Consider the following 15,454-nt stretch of genomic DNA (forward strand, 5'->3'; position numbering starts at 1 on the left):
GTCTCCAAACAATATAAATCCTGCTGTATCCTCTGACAGTCCTCATTGCTATCCGCAATTCCATCAACCTTTGTGTCGTCTGCAAACTTACTACTCAGACCAGTTACATTTTCCTCCAAATCATTTATATATACTACAAACAGCAAAGGTCCCAGCACTGATCCCTGCGGAACACCACTAGTCACAGCCCTCCAATTAGTAGGGTGGTGTATTAGACTAGCGGAACACCACTAGTCACAGCCCTCCAACTGAAACTTCTACCACCTGGCCGGGCTCATTCCCCAATACCAAGTCCAGTACAGCCCCTTCCCTAGTTGGGCTGTCTACATATTGTTTTAAGAAGCCCTCCTGGATGCTCCTTACAAACTTTGCTCCATCAAAGCCCCTGGCACTAAGTGAGTCCCAGTCAATATTGGGGAAGTTGAAGTCTCCCATCACAACAACCCTGTTGTTTTTCCTCTTTTCCAAAATCTGTCTACCTATCTGCTCCTCTATCTCCCGCTGGCTGTTGGGAGGCCTGTTTTTAAGGGGAACCGCCACAAGGGTTCCCTGCCCTGTCTGCCCGTTCCTTTTCCTTTCCCTGACTGTAACCCAGCTACTCTTGTCCTACACCTTAGGTGTGGCTACCTCCCTGTAACTCCTCTCTATCACCCCCTCTGCCTCCCGGATGATCCGAAGTTCATCCAGCTCCAGCTCCAGTACCCTAACATGGTCTCTGAGGAGCTGGAGTTGGGTGCACTTCCCGCAGGTGTAGTCGGCGGGGACACTGGTGGTATCCCTCACCACCCACATCCTACAGGAGGAGCATGTAACCACCCTAACCTCCATCCCCTCTGATCTGAATTTCCAAAGAGATTTTCAAATTCCCAAAGAGATAGTCGAGGCTTTCACCCTCTGCAGCACCTCACACCACAATCTCTCCTCCAGCACCGTCCCCAGCTCTTCCTCCCACTTAGCCTTAACCCCCTCCATCGACACCTTATCCTCCTGCAAAATCCTCCTATAAATCACCAAGACGACCCCCCCCTCTCCAACACCACCCCCCAGCCCCTCCCCAGCATCTCCTCCACATCGAGGAGGCAGACACTATTACCTTCCTTGCAAAGTTCCACACCTGCATGTACCAGAAACTGCCCCCTACTCCACGCCAAACTAAACTTCTCATTCAGCTCTTTCAAGCTCACAAATTGCCGTCTTAAAAACAGATCCTTCATCTCCCTAATCCCCTTCTCCTCCCATCCTCGGCTCAAATCTGTAATTTCCCATGATTAGCATCCCCATCGACCCCGTTCTTAACCTAAGAGGCTGCCGAAACGGTCCCCAAATCTTCAGCGTGGCCACCACCACCGGACTCATTGAATCCTTCTCTGCGGCCATTGCTCGACCGCCTTCATGAGCCCGCCTCCATCCTTTCCCACAAAGCCCCCACTTCCCCATTCCACCCCTAAACATTCTCTGCATTCCCCGCCTAATAATAGCACATCAGATTCAGAAGGCCTAACCCCCCCACCACCGACTGCCTTCCCCTCTGCACCACCACCTTCCTTATCCTGGCCACCTTGCCCGCCCATACAAACAAAGAGATCATCAGCCTTTCCACCCCCTTGACAAATGCCTCAGACAAAAAGACCGACAGACACTAAAACAGAAACAAAAATCATGGTAAAATGTTCATCTTAGCTGCCTGTACCTGGCATGCCAGTGATAGAGGAAGATTATCCCACCTCAACAAATCAGCCTTCGACCTCCCCATCAAGCTAGAGAAATTCAACTTCCAAAGACCTGCCCAATCCTGGGTCACCTGCATCCCCAACTTCCTAAAGTGAGACGCTGCCAGATGGAATAGCAACCTCGGGCACTCTAACCCCCCAAAAACTCCCTCATCTCCCGCTCATTCAGGTTACAAATTGCAAGAATTACAGACTGTTTTATTTTTATAGTGAAAGAGCGGTTTGTTAATATTCATTTTCTGGATCCTGTATTTGGATGGTATTAACATATTTTGATATTGTAAGGGGGACATGGTAGCACAGTGGTTAGCACAGTTGCTTCACAGCTCCAGAGTCCCAGGTTCGATTCCTGGCTTGGGTCACTGTCTGTGTGGAGTTTGCACGTTTTCCCAGTGTCTGCGTGGGTTTCCTCCGGGTGCTCCGGTTTCCTCCCACAGTCCAAAGATGTGCAGGTTAGGTGGATTGGCCATGCTAAATTGCCCTTAGTGTCCAAAAAGGTTGGGTGGGGTTACTGGATTATGGGAATAGGGTGGGGTGTGGGCTTGGGTAGGGTGCTCTTTTTAAGGGCCGGTGCAGACCCGATGGGCTGAATGGTATTCTTCTGCACTGTGAATTCTATGAAATCACACAATTAAATAATGTTAAGTCTTAAATTTGACTCTCTTAAAATAAAACAGGGCTATGTTGAGCTTTTGTTGGGAAAACGTCAGCAAAAGACAAGAGCTGAATATTAGCTGCATGCTCAATAAGTAGTACTGAATTAAATATTCCTGTCGATATCTGAAGTTTGTCACTACTTTAATCGACTGACATTACTTTTAATTTTCATACTAGTTGCTTTCGCATGGATCAGCTATAAAAATGGCACAAACCATAGTACCACTAACTGAAGTGGCTCAATTAAAATTGTAAATAGGTTTCATCTCGAAGCATCAATATTGCAGAAAATTACTTGACAAGTAAAGTTACACAGCACTTATCACCTGTCGAAATCCAAAACAATGCAGTAATGGCTGAGATCGCATGATCATCCATTTGCCTCTCACCTGTCAACTCAGTTCTTCCTAGAAATTTTCCAATGAAGTCTCGAGGTCTTCTTTTTCCAATTGTCAGCAGTAAAGCTTCTGAGAAACAGGCAATCTTTCGTTCAGTTCCTCATTTACTTTTGGATTAGCTGAAATGCAGGTGTTTTATTACATTAATTAAATGTACTGTACATGTCTCAGTCAATGCAGTTATAGAACTACAAAAAAGATGAATAATAATTTCAGTCTTTTAATATACCAAGACTTAGAAAGAAAGCAATTTTTAATAATCTCATGGGCATTTTAAAAGAAGATTGGCTGCCCTATTGTTCATAACATAAATCATAAATTTTATCCCCCCATAATTTACAGTCAATCTTCAGCACCATTTCCAAGCTAATGATTGCCAGCAATTAACAAAATGTAATCCCATTGCGCAATCATTTTAATGCTTTTAGCACTCAGAAAAGTAAACATCAAATTAATACAGCTGAAGCCATATTAGATCCTGGTTAGCTGCAGGCAATTATAGTTCAGCTCCTCAGGTGTAATTAAATGATTGAAATGATTTAGTTCAATAAATGCAAGTTAATTCATAAGTAAGCAACAAATAGACTGGGAGCAATTACAAGAAACACTGACATCCTCAGCTCATCCTATTGCTGTATACTGCTTAAATGGAAAAGGCTGCCACCTGCTGGAAAAATGACACCTACGGTTCCTACTGTTAAGAATACCCTGCATCAGTAAAACGGTTAACCCCATGAACACATTCACCGACTCTTCCACTTTCTATGGCATGATCTAAGGTACAACATTGTTTCAAGATTTTTCCATTTGAAAGAAATACCAAAATCCATGGTTTAGTACAGTAATGTAGTTTAGAATTCTCTAACCCAGAAGGCTGTGGATGCATCGAGTATATTTAAGACTACATTGGCTAATTTTTTACTTCTCAGGGAATCAAGGGATATGGGGAGCAGGCGGGAAAGGCTTTAAGGCTGATGATCAGCCATGATTATATTAAATGGCAGAGTAGGCTGAAAAAGGTCATATTGCCAACTCCCGCTCCACCTTCTTTTGTTTCTTGCGTTGTTTATGCTATGTTGAATGATGATCCAAGTTCTGTCTTTTGCACAAAATTGTAATAATACTTTCAAATGGGGAGGGGGGGGGGGGGGAGAGACGGTGGACACTGCTCTAACAGGAGAACTACCATTTTCGTATGCTTGAAAACAAACAATTCTCTTGTTCTATTATAATTTTACAGGTAACTGAGTAACCCACTGGTTAAATAGCATCTGAAGGTGATGCAATAAAATATTTGCCCCACAATCTAATTAAATACAAATTAGAACAACCTGCAGAAATTGTGTACCAAGGCAAAGAAGAAGCTGATAGGAATTTTACACATTTTTTTAATAAGTATTTTTATTCACCATATTATCATCATTTTCGCCATATAAAGAAAAAACAACAAAACAATCCAAACAATGTAGAACCTAAACCATCAACTCGTAAATCAAAAACGCAAAACAAACAACAAACAAGCTGCCCCTCCCGCTTTAGTATTCAACGGCAACCAACTCCCGAAAGTGCATGATAAACAAACCCCCAAAATTATAGAACCCCTCCTTCGCCCCACTCAGCTCAAACTTCACCTTCTCCAGAGTCATAAACTTCAGCAGGTCCCCTCGCCATGCCAAGGTACAGGGCGGGGAAGCTGACCTTCACCCCAACAAGACCCATCTACGAGTGATCAGCAAGGCAAAAGCTAAAACGTCCACCACTGCCTGCAACTTGGGCCAGTTCGACACCTGAAAATGGCTTCTAGAGGACCAGGCTCCACATCCATATGCAACACCACCGAGATAGTGCTAAATACCTCTCTCCAATACCTTAATAGCTTTGAGCAGGACCAAAACGTATAAACATGGTTTGCCTCCCTCCCTCACCGCTCACAAGCATCTTCCACCCCCTCAAACATCCTGGCTCATCCTTGATTTTGTGAGGTGCGTCCTGGACACAACCTTCAATTGTATCAGCCCCAACTTCGCGCACGAGGCTGAGGCGTTTACCCTTCGTAGCTCCTCACACCACAGTCCCTCTTCCATCTCCTCCACCACCCCACTACCCCCGAGCTCTTCCTCCCATTTCACCTGAACCCCCTCCATGGACAGACACCCTATCCTCCTCCAGAATCCTCCCATGAATCGCTGATGTCATCCCCTTCTCCAACCGCACCGCCGACAGTACCACCTCCAACAGCGAGGAGGCCAGCGTTAACGGGAAGGTCAGGTAAACCTTCCTTGCAAAATCTCAAACCTGCAGATACCTAAACCATTGCCCGTGCGCCAACCCGTACTTCTCTCCCAGCTCCTCCAAATCGTCCTCCAAGAAACAGATTTTCATTTCCTTAATCCCTCTCTCCTCCCGTCCCCAAAACCTCACATTCAGCCTCCCCAGCACGAACCCATGATTCCCCCCAATCGCCATTCCCCCTGACCTGGCGCTCAGCTTAACATGCTGTTTAAACTGCCTCCAGAATTTCAAAGTGGCCACCACCACCGGCCTCCCCGAATACTTACGCGGTGACATCGCGAGTGGCGCCGTTGCCAACGCCCTCAACTCCGACCCCCTATAGGAGCCCTCCTCCATCTTAACCCATCGGGACTCACCTCTGCCCTCTTAACCCAGCCCCGTACCTTCTCCGCCCAGTAATAATACAGTATGTTTGGGAGGCCTAACCCTACCCCCACCTCTCCCCACCCGCCCCTGCCCGAAGTCCTCTCTGCAAGACCACCCTCCTAACCCTGGCCACCTTCCCTCTCTCCCAAATAAACAAGGTGATTAATTTGTCCACCTCATTGAAGAAAGATTTCGGTAGAAAAAAACGGCAGGCACTGAAATAGGAACAAAAATCACGGTCCCCCACCTTGCCAAATCGGCCTTCACCCTCCCCAACAAACTAGTAAAATTATACCTTCGGAGCCAACCCCAATTCTGCGCCTCCAGCACCCCCAAGTACCTAAAGTGGATTGCCGCCATATGCCAGCACCCCCATCCCTGCCCACACTCCCAGCTCGGGCACCATAAAATACTCGCTCTTACCTAGGTTCGATTTATACCCCGAGAATGACCCAAATCTTTGCAGCAACCCCATTATATTCCCCGCCTATGTGCTCGGCTCTGAAATATCCAATAACAGATCATCGGCGTATAAGGATACCCTATGCTCCACGCCCACTCCTCACTCTCCCCTTCCACAAGCCCAAGCTCCTTAGCTCGATGGCCAAAGGCTCTATAGCCAATGCAAACAACACGGGGGACATAGGACATCCCTGCCTTGTACCCCAGTGCAGAGCAAATTACCCCAAATTCATATTATTAGTGCAAACACTCGCCAATACAGCAGCCGTACCCACGCCGCGAACCTCAGCCCAATTCCAAATCGAACCCCAATCTACCTGATCAAACGCCTTCTCTGCATCCAGTGCCACCACCACCTCAGTCTCCTTTCCCTCCACCGGCAACAGGACCACATTTAACAACCTTCTCACATTCAAAAACAGCTGCCTTCCCTTCATGAACCCCGTCTGATCCTCTCGTATCATCTTCGGGAGACAATCCTCCAACCTTGCCGCCAGCACCGTTGCCAATATCTTGGCATCTACATTCAATAGGGATAAGGGCCTATAGAACACAGACTCCACCAGGTCCTTATCCTTCTTTAACAACAGGGCAATCAAAGCCTGCCCCAATGTTTGTGGCCTCCTCAAACATTCCCAACATCAGTGGCGCCAAGTTGCCCTTAAACTTCTTATAATATTCCACTGGGAATCCATCCGGTCCCACCGCCTTCCCCAACTACATTCTCCCAATTGCTTCCTTTACCTCCTGTTCCCCCACCGGCCCATCCATCCCTGCCCTGTCCTCCTTCCCCAGCTTCGGGTACTCCAACCCGTTCAGGAACTCCCTCATCTCTCGCTCCTTTCCCAGTGGCTCCGGCCTATACAACGTCTCATAAACTTCTGAAAAACTTTATTGATCTGCTCCGGGGCCACCACTAGCTTCCCCACCTTATCCCGCACCATCTTCCTCGCCACCGCCTTCATCCGAAGCTGGCCAGCCAACATACTCTTCTCAACGGTCGCACCGCTTTCCCTGTGGACAACCGGTCAAACTTTGCCTGAAGGTCCTTCCTCCTGCACTCCTAACCACCTCCAGCATCTCCTCTATAAAATTTTGGCACTCCTCCCTCTCTTCCTTGTCCACCTTAGCCTTAAACGAGATAATCTCCCTCCTTACGACTGCCTTCAGAGCCTCCCAAACCACCGATTGCAAAACTTCCCCTGTGCAATTAAATTCCATATATTCTTCGATTACCTTCCCAGTCTTATTGCAAAAACTCCGGTCCCCTAACAACCCCACATCCATTCTCCACCCCGGCCTCTGGGCCACTTCCTTCTCCAGAAACACATCCACCCAATGTGGCGCTTGGTTCGAAATCAATATCACTGAATACTCTGACCCTTTGACACCGGTCAATAACATTCCCCACCATAAAAAAGTCTCTTCTTGAGTAAATTTTATGTACTGGGGAGAAAAATGAATACTCCCGCTTCCTTCAGTGCAGGAACCTCCATGGGTCCACTCCTTCCATCTCTCTCATTAGCCCAGCCTGCGCCTTTTCCCCCTCCCCCAACTAGGTCAGCGAGCGCAGCTGAGACCTGTCCATCCTTGGCTCTTGCACCATATTCCAATTCCCCCCTTCTATTAACTCATGGATGTCCAAATCCGGGATGACACCCAGCAACCTCTTCGCAAACCCTGCACCATCCCAGTTGGGATATACGCTCGCCAGCACCACCAACCTCCCCTCCAGCGCCCCCATCACAATCACGTACCTGCCCCCCCCTCCGCTCCGCCACCTTCTCCATCTGAAACCTCACCCTCTTGCCCACCAGTACGGCTACCCCCGAACCCTGCTATCAAACCCCGAATGGAAAACCTGACTCACCCAGCCCTTCCTGAGCCTCACCTGATCCTTCACCCTGAAATGGGTCTCCTGCAGCATCACCAAGTCAGCCTTCAGGCTCTTTAAATGCGCAAACCCCCTCAACCCCCTCACGTTCCACGTTACTAATCTGACCGGGGGGTCTTTCACCCCCCCACCCCGCCCCTCCAATCTGCCATCATCACCACCCCGGGTCCTGCCCACTGGACCTGATTTGCCCCATCCCTTTGTTGCCGTTGAACCCCTCCTCCCCGAATCCTCCCATCGACTTCCTCTTGAAAATACCTCTCCCAGTATCGATCCCATCCCACTTCAAGGCCCATCGAAACCTGTTCAGTCAGGTTCCAATGACAGCGGCCCCTCCCACCACACTCCGGTTCACTAGCCAGCCTTCGCAGCCTAGTGTGGAAGCCCCTGACCAGGCCCCCCTCCTCCCAATCGCCTCCCCCTTGATCCAATCCCTAAGAACAAAGACAAACAAACATTACCAGTGCAAAAAACTGCGTCCCAGAAAACCGCATAACCCCAAAGTCCAATATTCCCCGACCCACTGTAACCCATAGAGGATACACTACCCTTCCCCACCAACCAACCCAAGAAACCAAACCCCCTAACTGTTCCCCCCACAAAAAAAACAAATAAACATCCTGAAACAAGAAATGAGGCTGTAAACAGCATTTATCCCCCTTTCCTTCAGGCCAGAACCAAACCCCAGTCCCATCTCTCATTTTAACCCCAATCCTTCAGCCTTCACAAAAGCCTCCGCCACCTCTACCATCTCAAAGTAGAAGTCCCTTGAGTTATAGGTCACCCTCAGCTTCACCACGCTGAAATCTCACACAATTACTGTAGAGTGCCACCTTTACCTGATGAAAGGCCAGCCGCCTTCTCGCCTGCTCCACAGTTAAGTCCGGGTGTATTCGAACACCAGCTCCTTCCCACTGCACCTCACACCTTTGTTTCGCCCAACTCAGGACCTTCTCCTTGACATGTAATTTGTGGAAACAAATTATGACCGCCCTTGGCGGCTCATTTGGCATTGGCTTGGGCCTGAGCGACCGATGAGCCATGTCCAGTTCGTACTGGGAGGGCTCTTCCCCCCCCCCTCCCCCCCTCCTCTGCACCACCCCCCCCCCCCCCCCCCCCCCCCCCCACCCCCCCTCAACAACTCCGCCAACATCGTTGCGAAGTACTCAGTTGGCCTCGGGCCTTCAACCCACTCAGGCAAGCCCACAATTTGTAAATTCTGTCTCCTCAACCTGTTCTCCAGGTCCTTCACCTTGGCTCTAAGTCCTTTGTGGCCTCTACCGCCGTCCGCAGCTCCTCACCCATTGAGGTGAACTGGTCACTATGTTGCGACAGAGCATCCTCCACCACCCTCAACTTCTGTCCTTGCTCTCATACATCGGCCAATGTCTTCAACACCACGGTCTTCACCGGGCCCATCGCCTCCTCCACCAGCTTCATCGCTGCCATCATCTCCTTACGCGTCAACTCCATGTGCTTGGTGAACTGCCTCTCAAACTCTCCAGCCATCATATTAGTGAAAGTCTCTACTGTGAATAAGGTCTCACCCAGCGACCCAGCCTCCGCCATCTTTCCTGCTGCCGGGCTGAACCGTTTGCTCGACAGGGAACTTTGGCTCGCCCCCTTCTTCCCAGTGACCTTTTTCTAGGTCCACGATATTCCCCTCCCCTCCATCCTTATGTCTTCCTGCACAAGCTTATCCAAAAAATACCCCTGGACCCAAACATTCAACTCAAAAAACCAGAGCCTCGAGCAGGAGCCACCCAAAGTGTGACTTCCACCTACATGCCGCCACCGGAAGTGCCAGGAATTTTACACATGCCAATTTTTTAAAAAAGCTAAATAGTTTCTACATCTACAGTATGAAATTACTCTCATTCAAAATAATCCGCAACAGAAAACATCTCAGTTCAGCACTGAACAGACTGTTATGGTGGCATTTCACCTATTGAATTGATTAAGCTAAACTCGTAAACTTAAATTAAGCTCATTAATTAATTAGAGATGGCTGGTCAGGTGATGTGCTTGAGCTGCTTGATGTGGGAGCTGGCAGATCCCATTGCGAGCTGCAGCGACCACATCTGCAGTAAGTGTTGGCTGCTCGAAGAGCTCCGGCTCAGAGTTGATGAGCTGGAGTCTGAGCTTCAAACACTGAGGCACATCCGGGAGGGGGAGACTTACTTGGACACTGTGTTTCAGGAGGCAGTCACACCTGTCAGAGTAAGTAGTTTAAATCCTGCCAGTGGCCAGGGACAGCAGGGTGTGACTGCAAGTCAGGCAGGTAAAGGGAACCAGCAGTCAGGAACTCAGGAGCCTCAGCCCTTGACCCTGTCCAACAGGTATGAGGCACTTGCTCCCTGTGTGGATGGCGAACAGGGCTGCAGGAAGGATGGGTCAGCTGACCAAGGCACCATGGTTCAGCAGGCCATTCAAGGGGAGGGAGTAAATAGGCAAGTTGTAGTTGTAGGGGATTCTATTATCAGGGGGATAGCTAGTATCCTTTGTGAACAGGATAAAGAGTCCCACATGGTATGTTGTCTGCCCGGTGCTAGGGTGCGAAACATCTCTGACCAGCTGGAAAGGATACTGGAGAGGGAGGGGGAGGATCCAGTTGTTGTGGTCCATGTCGGTACCAACAACATAGGCAAGTCTAGGAAAGAGGACCTGTTTAGAGATTATAAAGAGCTAGGATTCAAATTAAAAAACAGGTCCTCAAGGGTCATAATCTCCGGATTACTGCCCGAGCCACATGCAAATTGGCATAGGGAGGCAAGAATAAGAGAAGTTAACACGTGGCTGAAAGTGTGTTGTGGGAAAGAGGGGTTCCTTTTCATGGGACACTGGCATCAGTTTTGGGACAGGAGAACGACGACTTTAAACTAGAGACTGGGGGGAAGGGAAAGTCAGGGAACCAAGAGGTGAAGTAACAGTGGGAAGCGTAGCTGCTTAGGAATACAAAAACACACAAAAAGGCAGAACTCAGGAGAGGTTACGATAGTCCCCATCCCACAAAATATGACACAGTGTATGGAAAGGCTCAGTAAACCAAGGTCCACCACACTAAGAAAACAAAAAGGGTCGGTCAATCGAGAATTAAAGGGGCTATATTTAAATGCGCGCAGTGTACGGAAAAAGGTAGATGAGCTTGTGGCCCAGATTGTGACTGGCAGGTATGATGTGGTAGGCATCACAGAGACGTGGTTGCAGGGGGTTCAGGACTGGCATTTAAACATCCAGGGATTCACAACCTATCGAAAAGACAGAGAGGTGGGCAGAGGGGGTGGGGTTGCCTTGTTAATTAGAAATGAAATTAAATCAATAGCACTAAACGACATAGGGTCAGGGTCAGGTGATGTGGAGTCTGTGTGGGTAGAGTTGAGGAACCACAAAGGCAAAAAAACCACAATGGGAGTTATGTACAGGCCTCCTAACAGTGACCAGGACCAGGGGCACAAAATGCACCACAAAATAGAAAGGGCATGTCAGAAAGGCAAGGCCACAGTGATCATGGGGGACTTCAATATGCAGGTGGACTGGGTAAATATTGCTGCCAGTGGACCCAAGGAAAGGGAATTCATTGAATGTTTACAGGAGGGCTTTTTGGAACAGCTTGTGATGGAGCCCACGAGGGAACAGGCCATTCTGGACTTAGTGTTATGTAATGAGCCAGACTTGATTAAAGATCTTAAAGTAAGGGAGCACTTAGGAGGCAGTGATCATAATATGGTAGAATTTAGTCTGCAATTTGAAAGAAAGAAGGTAGAATCAGATGTAAAGGTGTTACAGTTAAATAAAGGTAACTACAGGGGCATGAGGGAGGAACTGACGAAAATCGACTGGGAGTTGAGCCTAGTGGGAAAGACAGTAGAACAGCAATGGCAGGAGTTTCTGGGAGTAATTGAGGACACAGTACAGAGGTTCATCCCAAAGAAAAGAAAGGTTATCAGAGGGGGGATTAGGCAGCCATGGCTGACAAAGGAAGTTAGGGAATGCATCAAAGCAAAAGAGAAAGCCTATAATGTGGCAAAGAGTAGTGGGAAGTCAGAAGATTGGGAAGGCTACAAAAACAAACAGAGGATAACAAAGAAAGAAATAAGGAAAGAGAGGATCAAATATGAAGGTAGGCTAGCCAGTAACATTAGGAATGACAGTAAAAGTTTCTTTAAATACATTAAAAACAAACGGGAGGATTTCCGGGTGCGGCGATGACCAGCTGAGTCGCACGTTTCGGCAGCTCCCGGTGAAACGGACTTTTGGGCTCTTGATAGGAGCCCCAACGGCAATTTTGACGGCTAAAAACACTGTGCGGTAAACCAGAAGGGAATCCCCCCTGGATACGGATGAAAAAAGGAGGAGAAAGTGGCCGGATTGCAGTGAATCCTTTAGAACAGCGGCAAGGAAGGCAAGCAAAAACCAAGATGGCGTCGGAAGGTGGCAGTTTGACATGGGGCCCTGAACAACAAGAGTTCTTGAAATGCTGTGTGGAAGAGCTCAAAAAGGAAATGAAGAAAGAGCTGTTGGCCCCGATACTACAGGCGATCGAAGGGCTAAAGGAGGAACAAAAGACCCAGGAGCGGGAGCTTCGGGTCGTGAAGGCAAAGGCAGCCGAGAATGAGGACGATATACAGGGCCTGGTGGTGAAGACGGAGACGCATGAGGCACATCAGAAACGATGTGTGGAAAGGTTGGAGGCACTGGAGAACAACGCAAGGAGGAACAACCTGAGGATTCTTGGTCTTCCTGAAGGTGCGGAGGGAGCGGACGTCGGGGCATATGTGAGCACGATGCTGCACTCGTTAATGGGAGCGGAGGCCCCGGCGGGTCCGTTGGAGGTGGAGGGAGCATACCAAGTGATGGCGCGAGGACCGAGAGCAGGAGAAATTCCCAGAGCCATAGTGGTGAGATTCCTCCGTTTTAAGGATAGAGAAATGGTCTTTAGATGGGCAAAGAAAACTCGGAGCAGTAGATGGGAGAACGCGGTGATCCGCGTTTATCAAGACTGGAGTGCGGAGGTGGCGAGAAGGAGGGCGAGCTTTAATCGGGCCAAGGCGATGCTTCATAAAAAGATGATAAAATTTGGAATGCTGCAACCGGCAAGACTGTGGGTCACATATCGAGGGAGGCACCACTACTTTGAGACGGCGGATGAAGCGTGGACTTTTATTGTGGAAGAAAAACTGGAATGAGCGGGTTATTAAAAAGAACGTTTGAACAAAGTGGTGGGGCGAATGTGGGGGGCGAAGAAGGGGGTTAAAAAGGGGGGAAAGAGGAGTTTTATGTACTAATCCTGCGATGTGGTAACTTTTCTCTCTTCCACAGGTGGTGATGGGGGGAGGAGGGGAGGTGGAGGAGATGGGGCGTTGGCCATTGGGGTGGGGCCAAGGGAGAAGCGCGGGCTTGATTCCCGCGCTATGATAATCATGGCGGGAATAGAGAAGCAGGAAGGAGGGGGCGTCGCACGGTGCGAGCCGAGGTCACGGGGGGGAAGCCGAGGTCGGCCAGAGTTTGCTGACTTCTGGGAGCAACATGGGGGGAGTAATTACGCTAGCAGGGGATCTAGCGGGGGGGGGGGGGTGGGAGGGGGGAATTACTGGGTTGCTGCTGCTGGGGAGAGGGGGGAGTTGGTATGGGAGGGAATGGGCGGGGGGGCACCGCCTGGGGGAGATACAGCTGCGTGGGAACTGGGTGAGGAGCTGGAAAAAGGGGATGGCTAATCGACAAGGGGGGGGGTAGGAAGCCCCCCAACCCGGCTGATCACGTGGAACGTGAGAGGGCTGAACGGGCCGATAAAGAGGGCACGGGTACTCGCACACCTGAAGAAACTTAAGGCAGATGTGGTTATGTTACAGGAAACGCACCTGAAACTGATAGACCAGGTTAGGCTACGCAAAGGATGGGTGGGCAGGTGTTCCATTCGGGGCTAGATGTGAAAATATTGGTGGCTATATTAGTGGGGAAGCGGGTAATGTTCGAGGCAAAGACTATAGTGGCGGATAACGGGGGCAGATACGTGATGGTGAGTGGCAAACTACAGGGGGAGACGGTGGTTTTGGTAAACGTATATGCCCCGAACTGGGATGATGCCAAATTTATGAGGCGGATGCTAGGACGCATTCCGGACCTAGAGATGGGAAAGCTGATAATGGGGGGAGATTTTAATACGGTGTTGGAACCAGGGCTGGATAGGTCGAAGTCCAGGACTGGAAGGAGGCCGGCAGCAGCCAAGGTACTTAAAGATTTTATGGAGCAGACCCGTGTAGACCCGTGGAGATTTAGCAGACCTAGGAGTAAGGAGTTCTCGTTTTTCTCCTATGTCCATAAAGTCGACTCGCGAATAGACTTTTTTGTGCTGGGAAGGGCGTTGATCCCGAAGGTGAGGGGAACGGAGTATACGGCTATAGCCATTTCGGATCACGCTCCACACTGGGTAGACTTGGAGATAGGGGAGGAAACAGGAGGGCGCCCACCCTGGAGAATGGACATGGGACTAATGGCAGATGAGGGTGTGTGTCTAAGGGTGAGGGGGTGCATTGAAAAGTACTTGGAACTCAATGATAATGGGGAGGTCCAGGTGGGAGTGGTCTGGGAGGCGTTGAAGGCGGTGGTTAGAGGGGAGCTGATATCAATAAGGGCACATAAAGGGAAGCAGGAGAGTAAGGAACGGGAGCGGTTGCTGCAAGAACTTTTGAGGGTGGACAGACAATATGCGGAAGCACCGGAGGAGGGACTGTACAGGGAAAGGCAAAGGCTACATGTAGAATTTGACTTGCTGACTACGGGCACTGCAGAGGCACAATGGAGGAAGGCACAGGGTGTACAGTACAAATATGGGGAGAAGGCGAGCAGGTTGCTGGCACACCAATTGAGGAAAAGGGGAGCAGCGAGGGAAATAGGGGGAGTGAGGGATGAGGAAGGAGAGATGGAGCGGGGAGCGGAGAGAGTGAATGGAGTGTTCAAGACATTTTATAAAAAATTATATGAAGCTCAACCCCCGGATGGGAGGGAGAGAATGATGGGTTTCTTGGATCGGCTGGACTTTCCCAAGGTGGAAGAGCAAGAAAGGGTGGGACTGGGAGCACACATCGAGGTAGAAGTGGTGAAAGGAATTAGGAGCATGCAGGCGGGAAAGGCCCCGGGACCGGATGGATTCCCAGTCGAATTCTATAGAAAATATGTGGACTTGCTCGCCCCGGTATTGACGAGGACCTTTAATGAGGCAAAGGAAAGGGGACAACTGCCCCCGACTATGTCTGAAGCAACGATATCGCTTCTCTTAAAGAAGGAAAAGGACCCGCTACAATGCGGATCCTATAGACCTATTTCCCTCCTAAATGTAGATGCCAAGATCCTGGCCAAGGTAATGGCAATGAGAATAGAGGAATGTGTCCCGGGGGTGGTCCACGAGGACCAAACTGGGTTTGTGAAGGGGAGACAGCTGAACACGAATATACGGAGGCTGTTAGGGGTAATGATGATGGCCCCACCAGAGGGGGAAACGGAGATAGTAGTGGCGATGGATGCCGAGAAAGCATTTGATAGAGTGGAGTGGGATTATTTGTGGGAGGTGTTGAGGAGATTTGGTTTTGGAGAGGGGTATGTTAGATGGGTGCAGCTGTTGTATAGGGCCCCGATGGCGAGCGTGGTCACGAATGGAC

General features: G+C 49.5%; 1 protein-coding gene across 7 annotated transcripts in view; it reads right to left on the reverse strand.

The window, feature by feature from the left end:
• The window catches only part of mipol1 (mirror-image polydactyly 1), a 654,701-nt gene that overhangs the window by 528,794 nt on the left and 110,453 nt on the right, over positions 1-15,454 (reverse strand). For all 7 annotated transcript variants that reach the window (XM_072488851.1, XM_072488861.1, XM_072488810.1 and 4 more), the window contains one exon: positions 2,777-2,904. The gene's annotated coding sequence lies outside the window, so the exon portion shown is untranslated. The remainder of the gene's footprint in view (positions 1-2,776; positions 2,905-15,454) is intronic.

Source organism: Scyliorhinus torazame, chromosome 2 (genome assembly GCF_047496885.1).
Source record: "Scyliorhinus torazame isolate Kashiwa2021f chromosome 2, sScyTor2.1, whole genome shotgun sequence".
NCBI lineage: Eukaryota > Metazoa > Chordata > Chondrichthyes > Carcharhiniformes > Scyliorhinidae > Scyliorhinus > Scyliorhinus torazame.